The 12,369-nt window shown below is 49.0% G+C and overlaps 1 non-coding gene across 1 annotated transcript; it reads right to left on the bottom strand.

The window, feature by feature from the left end:
• Positions 1 to 10,711: 10,711 nt before the first annotated feature.
• On the bottom strand, positions 10,712 to 10,783 carry TRNAP-AGG (transfer RNA proline (anticodon AGG)). The gene has a single exon. It is a non-coding gene; the product is annotated as a tRNA-Pro (tRNA).
• Between the last annotated feature and the right edge of the window lie 1,586 nt (positions 10,784 to 12,369).

A 12,369-nucleotide genomic window follows, 5' to 3' on the forward strand; every position in this document is an offset into this window, starting at 1 on the left:
CCGAAATCCTTAAATAAATCAAGCGCTGTTTCTAATAACTTAAAGCACAAGTCAGAATTCGGAGGACCCACTAGGAGAAAGTCATCCAAATAATGAGTAATGCTGTCAGCTCCCGTCACTTCCTGAAGGCACCACTGTAAAAATGTGCTAAAACGCTCAAAATAAGCACATGAAATAGAGCAACCCATGGGCAAACATTTATCTATGTAAAAACCCCCATTCAATTTAAATCCCATGTATTGAAATGCGTTTTTATTCAATGGTAACAGTCTAAAAGCTGATTCAACATCCAACTTGCACATGAGGTCACTAGGACCAAGCTTTCGAATAATTTCTATAGCGTCCTCAAATAAAAAATAATTGACAGTGCATAAATCGTCATCAATGGCGTCATTGACAGACGACCCTCTAGGACATGAAAGATGCTGAATCAGCCTGAACTTCCCTTTAACCTTCTTGGGAACCACCCCAATAGGGGACAAAATTAGTCCCTCAACTGGTGGCGTTGAAAATGGGCCTGCCATGCGACCTAGTTTAACCTCGGCCTCAACTTTTTGCAATATTATGTCAGGATATTCCATGGCAGAACGTAAATTTCCCCTAGCTCCCGTATTAATTGGAGCGGAAACAGGTAATTGAAAACCCTCTGAAAATCCGGACTGTAAAAATTTTGCTCCATCTCTATCCGGATACCGTTCCAGCCATGGTAACATCCTGACTAATGATATTGGAGTTGGGGCTCTATCCAACGACAGGTGCCGCTGGACCGCGGCTTTGTTTTGTCGTGGACTGAGCCCCACTTCCCCCTCCAGTTGGTGGTTTTGTGCAATCCTTGATTGCATGTGGACCTCCGCATCTGAGACAAAGGTGCCGAAAACGACACCGGTTTCCCAGGTTGCACTGGCCATTATTAAATGCGTAGCACTTACCATGGCCAGGCTTACTATTACCTCCCTTATTATTGCTATTATAAGGCCTATTCCCATACTGTCTTATCCATCCCTTATTCTCAGCAGCCCTGAGAGGCGTAGCTGATTCGGTAACTTCGACATATAACTCTACGTCTTTCTTACCGAAATCAAACACTTCTCGGCCTTGCTGCTTCCTCCTAAACTCTTCGTCATAGATCCGCCAGCCGGGACCCACATACGAAGTGTAGAGTTTATGAATGAGAAACTGGTATCTTACCAGGTTCACATATTCATCTGGATGTGTTTCTAAATAACAGGCCGCAAAAATAAGTATGCCTCTTACCCAGTTATTATAGGTACGGAAGGCATCCTCATTGGAGGGTCCTTTCTTCCTAGCCGCCAGGAGGGCCCGCCTATCTTTGCTTGTTAAAGCAAAGATATCTACATAGCGCCCTTTTCTGATCCTGTCCCTAGCCCTAGGGCGCAAACCACGCTTAACAGCGGTGTTTGCACACTGCACAGTGTCAGACTCCACCGATACATTAGAGGAGCCGGAGCTATGGGACCTATACTTTCTACGCCTCTTTCGCTTGCGCCTCCGCACGCCGCCGTCCGAAGATGAATTACCTTCGGAAGACGTCGATGCCAACGAGGAATCTGAAGTTTCATGTCTGCGTCGCCTCTTCCGAGACTTGGCAGACCTTTTTCGCTTAGATTTTTCCCCTGAAGATGAGCCCCCCGACCCATCACTGTTAGACCCAGCATTATCCTCATTTGTCCAATCAGGATCATTTGTGGACTCACCAGTATCAGATGATGCTGCCCTCCTTCTTCCACTTTCACCCCTTCCACGACTTGATGATGTTCCTTCCATAGCTTGCTGCGCTGATCCTTGACCTGTCAATAGAGGTTCAGTAACAACCCCCATAGCAGTTGAAACATTAGGCGATGCCCCTTCCGCTGAGGAAACGGCGTTTCCCCCTCGCGCCGCAGTAATAGTTGGAGCTATGGCTTTAGCTATGATGTCAGATACTGACTCCACAGTCGCCGTAGGAGCAGTGCTCCCCTGTCCACCTGGACCGGTGGTTAACAAAGGAGCCACTGCCGACACCACTGCGGCGCATATGGATGTAAGCGCCGATGCATCCAATGATACCGTGTTAGCATCTGTATTACTCCCCCTAACCGCATCAGCATAGGAGAGACCCGGCTGCAGCCTAGACCCTTGTGGATCCCTATGGGCCTCTTTAGATTTTTCTGCGGCCAGCCTTCTCCGTGCTGTGCGTCTAGACCTAGCGTTAGAATTTCTGAACCCCTCTACCGATTTCAAGTGTAAATCACTTTGTCGGTCCCGATCACTACCCCCATTTTCCTCATTTGACCCAGCCAAGGGCCCTTGCTCTTGGTGACCGGATTTGCTATTTAAAGAACGCACTTCACCTGACTCACTGCTTGAGGACCCGGATTCAACGGAATCCTCACTATTAGACTGCCACATACCTACAGCCGATTTGAGCATGGCAAATTCGGCCTCAGTGAGCTTATGTCTCATGTCATTAATGAATTGTCCCCTGGGGTTACTATCAATCCTAATTCCACCAGATGGCGCTGCCCCCTCATTTCTTTTCTTCCCTCTAGCTTGGGTCCTCCTGCCATTTCCCCTTCTTACAGCAGAGGGCGCTCCAGACAGAGAAGTGCCTGCAACACCCTCTGCATTGTGAGTAGCATCACCCCTGCGGCCACTTCTTCCCCTGGCAGCCATAACGCTCCCAGTGCTCATAGGCACTGCACCCCCCTTATTGTTTTTTGGGCACGCTCCGGTCCCCCGACCGTTGCGCTGTGCCCGCACTTTGTTCCCTGGGTTTGCTGAGGATGCGGGTCCGGAGTGACTCCCGGCACCCGCATCCCTCATTACTATTGATGCGGCGGATGCTTCAGGCCTAGCGCCTGAGCTCCGCCGAGTGACGCGGCTGTTGTGAGACCCGGCAGGGACAGGCGCCGGCTCTGACGCCCTTGTCCCCGCCGCTCGCCCCTGTGTGCGCGACTGCCGTGTGGGGCTTGCCGGACGAAGTCCTGAACCTCCGGCAGCCCCGCCACGACGCGCTGATCTGCCGGGCGGATGACTGCTGACCGCCAGAGAGGGCGATCCCGCCCACGTTCCGGCAGCCCTCCGGCGAGGAGAGGGGGATAGTCCCCGCTCATCGCCTCTACAGGGAGGCCTAGCTCTGGCCCTGACTGTCCCTGTAGCTTCGCCTAGCGCAGCATACCTAGCGGGAGCCCCCGCAGCGCGCTTAGGCCTAGCTGACATATTGAAAAGAAAAAGCACTTATAGGAGAATTATAGAAAGCAGGGAAAGATATTAAAGTAATGGAATTATAGCTTAGCAGTAAGAGTAGAAAGAAATAGAGTGAGAAAGGAAAGAAATAGGGAGAGAAGAATATACAGAAATATTAGATCTCTAAAACAGGCTCATAATTGTCTGTACTCAACAGTCCAACGGTTCCTGAAGCAAGAGGCAGAATCTTCTGGAAGCAGGATCATCATCCCATCAATCTCCACCTCTAACTTCAAAACAGCCTATCCTGGACCATCATTCAAATCAGCCACCCGTCAATCAAGACAAGCCGAACCCCCGAGCCCAGATCCAGTGTGTGAGCTAAGGATTCCTGCCGATAGCCAGGTGAGTTTATGCTGTTTTCAGCCAGACAAGCTGGCTTCTACAGTCTTTCCATAGGTTGCTAGCAACATCCTTGGTCAGTCCTGCAGCAGTGTTGATGGGGGATATCGCTGTAGTTACAAGGCTTTCCTCCATCAGCCTCGGTATTGGCAAGTGTGTATGCAGTCTGCAGCATTGCCAGAAAGGGTACGATTTTTTCCCAGGCTGGATTAAAGTCCCAATCCGCCCCTGCCCAGCAACCTAACTCTAAACCACCCAGTATACTTACAATCAGGATGCCGATAGAAATGCATCACAAGTATCTATTTGGATGGATGTTTTGTATTTATGTAAATAAAAAAAAATCACCTCATTCCATTCAAATGTAGATGGCATCCATAATCTCCACTCCAGTCAGGGGCGGTTAAAGAGACAAATTGTGCCAGAATCTGCTGCACATGCCCAGATCTCTGGGAACATGGCACCTGCACTTTATTCTGAAAGACAGATCTACTGCACATGTGCAAAATATCCAACAAACTATTTTGACAGTCATTTCTGTTTGCAGGTCTGGCCAATGTAGGACTCCAGAGAAGTAAATATAATTATCACATGATCTCAAGTGCCTCATAGAGCTTAGACAGGCATGACCTAATCGTGGGGAGCCATGGTCATCCCACCTAATATAGAAACTTTCTGAGTCAGGGCTGCGGAGAGTCCCATGCAGCAGGTGACCACCACAGTAGTGTCCTCTGTCAGCAGCAGAGTCATATTTAGACCTCATGGGCCCTAGGCAAGGGGGCTTCCTCCCTACAACAGAGCATAGCACTATATTTTCATTCCTGATTTGTGTCCCTTACATTATTTGTAATCCCCCCCGCCCTTTCAGTAATTCCCTTTACACATTATGTCACACACCATAATGGCCCTTAAACAATATGCCACAGAACATAATACCCCTTAAACATTACACCACAGAACATAATGTCCTGTAAACATTATGCCACAGACTGTAAAGCCCCTCAAACATTATGCCACAGAACGTAATGCCCCTTTAAACATTATGCCACAGAACATAATGCCAATTAAACAATATGCCACAAAACGTAATGACCCTTATCAGGGCCAGATTATCCACAGGGGCGGTCGTCCCTGGGGTCCCCAAACATTAGGGGCCCCCACACATTAGGGGCCCCCACAGACTACTTTATAAATTGGAGCAGTTTCTTAAAAAGCAGTCTGTGGGGGGCCCCCAGGGACAGGCAGCACACTCTCAGAGGGACCAGAGAGACCATCATACCCGTGGCCACTATACACTTCCGCCCTGCCTGCAGTCTTCCACCCTGTCTGCCTTGCGTGTCCTCACGCTCACCCGCCAACCTCCACCGCGCGCCATCACACAGCGCCTCTGGTGCAGCTGCTAGCCTGGCAGGAGCGGGACCACCCGGCATACGATGCGAGTCCTGCCACCAGCCTTTTGCCACTTTTTAATATCTGCTCAGTGTTGCAAAAATATATTTAGCAACAGTTATCTATGCATCATTTCTCATCCTGAGCCTCAGGATGAGAAATGATGCACAGATAACTGTTGCTAAAGATATTTTTGTTCCATGTAATCTGGCTTTATTAGTCCGGGGGAGCGACCTGTGGGGTCATGTTATTATTATTATATAGAGGGAGCAGAATGTGGGGTCCTGTTATTATTATATTACAGGGGGAGCAGCCTGTTCTGTCCTGTTATTATACAAAGGGAGCAGCCTGTGGGGTCCAAATTGTGTCACATTCTGTAATGCGTATTACGGTGTGTTCCATAATGTGTAATGCCTCCATTTTCTGATGAGACCACGCCCCCTTTTCGCTTCACAAACGGTCCCGCCTACTGCAGAGGGCCTGTGTGCTCAAAATGCTAGGGCCGATTTCTGGTCCCAGTCCGGCCCTGCCGTAATGCCTTATACACATTGGGGTGATTCTAATTGACTCGTTAATCAATGAAAAGTCTCTGCTTAGCAAACCTTCACGAATATACCCCCCCCCCCTCCCCTGGTCCGCACATCCCTGTAGCTTTGTGAATGCATTTTTTTGCATATACATCCATTTGCAGGGTAGGCTCCCGTAGAGAAGCCATGCACATGCGCATATGTGAATATGCGCATGTACAGTGTGAAAACATTGGTCAGTAAGGGTGCTAGTCCCTGCCATCCATGACCTATTCATCTCTAGAGCATTCCACCTCCTTGCTATCACCGAGACCTGGCTCTCCACCTCTGATTCTGTCTCTCCAGCTGCTCTCTCCCACGGTGGCCTCTCTTTCTCTCACACTCCCAGGCCTGACGGTCGCCAAGGTGGCGGTGTGGGTTTTCTCCTCTCAGCCTCATGCACCCACAGTGTCATTCACCCTGAACCCTCTCTCCTTTTCTCCTCCTTTGAGTCTCACTCTATCCGTCTATACTACCCCTACCACCTCCGTGTCGCTGTAATCTACCGCCCCCCTGGCCCTATCTCCCAATTTCTTGACAACTTCGCCGCCTGGCTTCCACACTTCCTCTCCTCTGACCTGCCATCTGTCATTCTTGGTGACTTTAACATCCCCTTGGATAACCCCGCTGATCCTGGCACCTCCAAACTCCTCTCTCTCTGCTCCTCTCTTGGCCTATCTCAGTGGACTACCTCTCCCACCCACATCCAAGGACACTCCCTCGATCTCGTCTTCTCTCGCTCTTGTTCCCTTACTGACTACACTATCTCAGCTTTTCCTCTTTCTGACCATCACCTCATCTCCTTCTCCCTCACTGCTTCCCCCTCTCCCACCCCCCCTCCCAAGCGCATTGTCTCACGGCATAACGTCAACACACTTGATCTTGCTGCCTTCTCAAACACGCTGTGTCCTCTTCTCACCCCAATCGCCCTCATGTCCTGCCCGAACCTCGCTGCCTCCCTCTATAATGACACCCTATCTTCGGCATTGGACTCTGCCTGCCCTCCCTCCTCTATCCCCCTTCGATGCTCCAACCCCCAACCGTGGCACTCACCTATCACCCGATTCCTTAAAAAGTGCTCTCGCACTGCTGAGCGCTTCTGGAAGAAATCACGCTCCCTTGCGGATTATCTCCATTTCAAATTCATTCTTTCCTCCTTCAGCTCTGCCCTTGCTCTGGCCAAGGAATCCTACTTTAAGTCCCTCATCCTTTCCCAATCATCCAATCCCCGCAGGCTCTTCGCCACCTTCAACTCCTTGCTCTCCCCCCCTCCTCCAGCTCTTCCGTCCTCCATCGTAGCCGCTGATTTTGCCACCTACTTTTCAACCAAAATCTCCTCTCTCAGGACTGCCATCACTGCTGCCATGACCTCACCCTCTCCCTCCTCCCCTCCTACATCTCCACTCCCCTCCTTCCAACCCCTGTCCTCATTTTACCCCACCACTGCTGCTGAAGTCCACTCTATCCTTCAATCCGCTTCTCCCTCCACCTGCCCGCTTGATCCTATCCCCTCCAATATTATCCGTCGTCTCAGTCCATCAGTCTGCTCTCACCTGGCTCACCTCTTTAATCTTTCCCTATCCTCTGGGATCTTCCCTTCCTCCTTCAAACACGCTCTTGTCTCCCCAATTCTCAAAAAAACAAATCTGGACCCCAACTCTCCATCCAACTACAGGCCCATCTCCCTCCTCCCTTTTGCCTCCAAACTCCTAGAACGTCTGACCTATAATCGTCTCCTAAGCCACCTTACCGCTAACTCCATTCTAGACCCCCTCCAATCCGGGTTCCGCCCTTTACATTCCACTGAAACTGCCCTGACCAAAGTCACTAACGATCTACTATCGGCTAAATCCAAAGGCCTCTTCTCTATCCTCATCCAGCTTGATCTGTCGGCTGCCTTTGACACTGTTGACCACCCTCTCCTGCTCAACACCCTCCACTCCTTTGGCATCACTGGCACGGTCTTCTCCTGGTTCACCTCATACCTCTCCGATCGCTCCTTCTCCGTCTCCACTCCGAGCTCCTCCTCTCCTACTACCCCCCAGCCAGTCGGTGTTCCCCAAGGGTCAGTCCTTGGCCCTCTCCTCTTCTCCCTCTACACCACCTCTCTGGGCACCCTCATCAGCTCCTATGGTTTTCATTACCACCTTTATGCTGATGATACCCTAATCTATCTCTCCTCCCCCGACTTATCCCCATCACTTCTGTCCAAGGTCTCCGAATGCCTCACGGCCATCTCAGCCTGGATGACCCAACGCTTCCTGAAACTAAACATGGCTAAAACTGAACTTCTAATCTTCCATCCCCCGAACATCCCCTCTTCTCCCACTATCTCCATCAGCATTGGTGAAACCGAGATCACGTCCACCGACCAAACGCGCTGCCTCGGTGTCATCATTGACTCCTCCCTCTCTTTCACCCCCCACATTCGTGCTCTCTCACAGTCTTGCCGCTTTCACCTACGCAACATCTCACGCATCAGACCATTCCTCTCCACTGACGCGACCAAAATTCTCATTCACTCTCTTGTCATCTCCCGCCTTGACTACTGCAACATCCTTCTCTCTGGGCTACCTCTCACCCGCCTCGCACCTCTCCAATCCATTCTTAACGCTGCTGCTAGGCTCATCTTCCTCTCCCGCCGCTCTACCTCCGCCTCCCCCCTCTGTTTATCTCTTCACTGGCTCCCCATTCCTTTCCGAGTTCTCTTTAAACTCCTCACCACCACCTACAAGGCTCTCTCCTCCTCCACAGCTCCCTACCTCTCTTCACTGATCTCTATCCACACTCCCTCCCGTCCTCTTCGCTCCATCGCTGACCGCCGACTGACCTCTCACCTAATCACCTCCTCCCACTCCCGTGTCCAAGATTTCTCTCGCGCTGCCCCCCTGCACTGGAACAACCTCCCGCCACCCATCAGGCTATCTGATTCCCTTACCTCCTTCAAGCGCTCCCTCAAAACCCACTTTTTTCGACTAGCCTATCCCTCCTCCTAACCTCTTTTGATCCTCCTATCCTGCCTCCGTTCCCCTCCGTTCCTACTTATCCTATTGTATTTCGTTCGTCCACCCACCTATTTTTAGTATGTTAACTCTTATGAGCAGGGCCCTCCTTCCTCACGTACTCACCCTACCTCATTACCTCACCTGTGCTCCTGTCCTGTTCTTCCCTTCCTCTACTTCATCTTCGGTCTCCTTGACTATTTTGACACCTACTTCTGAACTGATGCTGATTTTAGTTCTACCAGCTATACCCCTATTTATACTGTATCTTTCTACACACCCTGTACGTTACCTTGTAATTTTTTTGTTTTTGTTTTTTTGTTTGCTATGTACGGCGCTGCGGACACTTTGTGGCGCCTTATAAATAAACGTACTACTACTAGTGGTATCCTTAGTATGGGGTTTCCAGCTGTGTTGACAGTGGGGGAGTGCAGATTAGATATAGTGGCTGATTCAGACACATTTGTTAGGGTTTCTTCCATTCCTCAATGTTAAAGGGTTTGTGTATGCGCAAATATGCACATGCACAAACACCAGGAGCAAATGGTTTCAGTGAGTTTCACATTCGCTAGGCCATTGGCTCCGGGAAGGGAGAGCCAGGGGCAGGCAGGGTGTTGGCGCAGTGGTATGCCCAGCATTTCATTGGTGGGTGCCCCCATGGAAACCCTGGGCATACCCCTGCAAATGCCCCTTCTGTATATAATTATGCTCCATACTGTAATTATTTATTTATTTATTTTATTTGTTAACAGTTTCTTATATAGCTCAGCAAATTCTGTTGCGCTTTACAAAGGAGACAGTGATACAACAAACTGGGTATTTACAGACAGTCAAAGACAGGGGTAGCCAACTCCAGTCCTCGTGAGCTACCAACAGTTAATGTTTTCCAGGTCTCCTCATAGAGGGGGAGATTCTCTAAGCTAAAAATGCGGTAAAAACCCCGTTATCGGGGTTTTTACCGCATTTTGGGATGCTGTAAGCATCCCCCGCCGGGTTACCGCGGCGGTGGGCATCGCCAGAAAAATCTGGGGATGCCCCATAGAAGCCAATGGGCTTCTATCGCAACCCTCCGCCGCCCCGCGCCGATCCCCCGCTGCCCTGCATCGCCCCCTCACCTGTGTCCGGGCAGCACAACGCAGTGCTGCCCAGACCTGTGACCTCCTCCCTGCACTGATCCTCTTCCGGGTGCAGGGAGGAGGAGAGCCCGGCGCAGCAGCAGCAGCGCCGGGTGTGGGAGGGAGGGGAGAGCCGCCGGGACCTGCTGGGACCCGGCGACTCTCACCGCAAAGGACAGCTCTTAATGCAAGAGCTGTCCTTTGCCTTAATTATCGCATATGTTACAGCATATGCGATAATTAAATATGCGATGGGCGGCAAAGGGGGGCGGAGATTCTTAGAGAATCTCCCCCAGAATCACAAGTGAAGTAATTAGCTCCACCTGTGGATCTTTTAAAATGTGTTAGTGAGTAATGAGTGCACCTGTGTACCTGCGAGGTGAGCTGGAAAATGTGAACTGTTGGTAGCTCTCGAGGACTGGAGTAGGCTAACCCTGGTCAAAGGTATGAGGGCCCAGCTCGCAAGCTTACAATCTATAGGGTATACTGTATATGAATTTATATACTGTGTGTATAAAGGTGCGTACACATGGGGCAATATGATCGTTGGCAATATATTGCTAGCAACATATTGCTCAGCAATCATATTGCTCAGTGTCCCCTTTTCATCTGCGACCACAGATGGTCGCAGATGAAAATGTCACACTGCCGGGAGAAGAGGCAGGGGAAGTCGCTGGAGCATGCTCCTCTGACCAGTGACCATACAGGGGCTGAAAACGAGATCGCGCACCTGGTGATATATCACTGGTGCACACTCCAATCGCTGGCAATATGGTTGCACAGCGACCATATTGCAGCTACAAGTGTACCATGTGTACACAGCTTTAGTTCGGTTGTCACTTTTCTCACCTTGTATGGGGCAACATTATACTAGATGCCCTACTGTATATAATTAAAGATGATGCACAGTTGCACCTGCTTTTTAATGTAATATATTAAATTGTTAAAACAGTGAAAGAAATGAATAACGCAGCACATTTTTGTAAGTTCAATGAAATAAAAAGAAAACCTTGTAATATACCTACAATTCATGGTAATGGAAACAAAAATTGGGCTCGTCCGGGATTTGAACCCGGGACCTCTCGCACCCTAAGCGAGAATCATACCCCTAGACCAACGAGCCAGTTAGCTATAGTTCTTTGCAGATGTTGAGATGTCTGCCACATCAGCAGGAAAATTGTGTCTGTATCATATTACAGTTTTTAGCACAGACTGAACTGTAAAAGGAACAGACAGTATAACTGTAGTACAAATGTTTAATTTGCAGAAAAGTTGCACCAAAATTATTCATACACTTATTTTATTTGTTTATGCTAGCAGTGTGGGATGGAATATGTTCAGAAAAATTATTTTAGGGATAAAACCTTTTTAAAAATCCATGGGGAATAGGTCCGAATGCATGTATTCGTACCCATTCGATGTAAAATATGTCCAAATTTGGCTGATTTGCTGTATTTATATATGGCAAGCTCAGACAAATTCTGGTGTACGAATGAATACACCATCGATAGAACTTGGCCATATATGGCAATAATTTCTATGGTGTTTTGCTCATTTGCTATCATTCTTACTGCTGAATTTGGTCAGCTCTCCCAGCACCCACGTCACTGGGCAATTTGCATGGGAATGCCAGGAGTTCTCATGGGAACGCCCATGAAATGCTGGGCGTCAGGACTCCCAACACCCCCGCAACTCATAGATGACTACCCTCTTGAATTCTGCAGGAGACTCCCTGAAATAGCAGCAATCTCCCTCTCGCCCTCATTAGTCTAGCAATCTCCCTCATTTCACCTAGCCCACATTACACTGTTACATTTTTGGGTAAAAAAGGGAATGAGAGAGATACATTTACATTGATTCATCATCCCAATTTCCCAACACTTTAGCAAGTATAGTAGCTCTTACTGACTGCTTTGGGGCTCATCTACATTTGGATATGTAATTTTACAAGATTCCTCTCAGTACACATCCACGGTTCTAGGTGCCACGTTCACAATCTCTTTTCACAATCTCTCCATATATCGAACTAGACACGCCCTTTGGGTGGCGCATGACACGCCCCCTCAATCTCAATGGAGTGCTATGCAAAATTCTATTACTGACTATAATCTCCCTGAAACTAGTTTTTAAAAGTAAGCAAGTATGCCACAATTGCCCAGCTGCCTGCTGTGACAGATAATTTATTTATTTATTATTTTATTTATTTACAGTTTCTTATATAGCACACAAGATTCCATTGCGCTTTACAATTGTAAACAGAGATAAAACAAACTGGGTAACAACAGACAGACTTGAAGGTAGGAGGGCCCTGCTGCAAGCTTACAATCTATAGGGATATAGGAGGGAAACACAAGGACAGGCACCTGTAATAGCATAGCTTGTAGGTACAGAAGGGAAGCTATATAATACATAAATGCCTCAGAGGGTTATGCGTATGGAACTTAAATATGATTGGCTTGCCTGAAGAGGTGAGTTTTCAGGGAACGCTTGAAAGTTTCCCCCCTCCACTTTTTTCTGAACTTGAGATTCACTGGAGATTCCAGGAGAAAGGTATTCTTAAGGTGCGTACACACGAGCATTTATCGCTGGCAATATGGCCGCTGGGCGACCATACTGCCAGCAATTGGAGTGTGCACCGGCGATAAATCGTCGAGTGCGCGCTCTCATTTTTAGCCCCCTTATGATCGCTGGTCACAGGAGCTTGCTCCT

This window comes from Crinia signifera, chromosome 2 (assembly GCF_055691185.1).
Source record: "Crinia signifera chromosome 2, ASM5569118v1, whole genome shotgun sequence".
Lineage (NCBI taxonomy): Eukaryota > Metazoa > Chordata > Amphibia > Anura > Myobatrachidae > Crinia > Crinia signifera.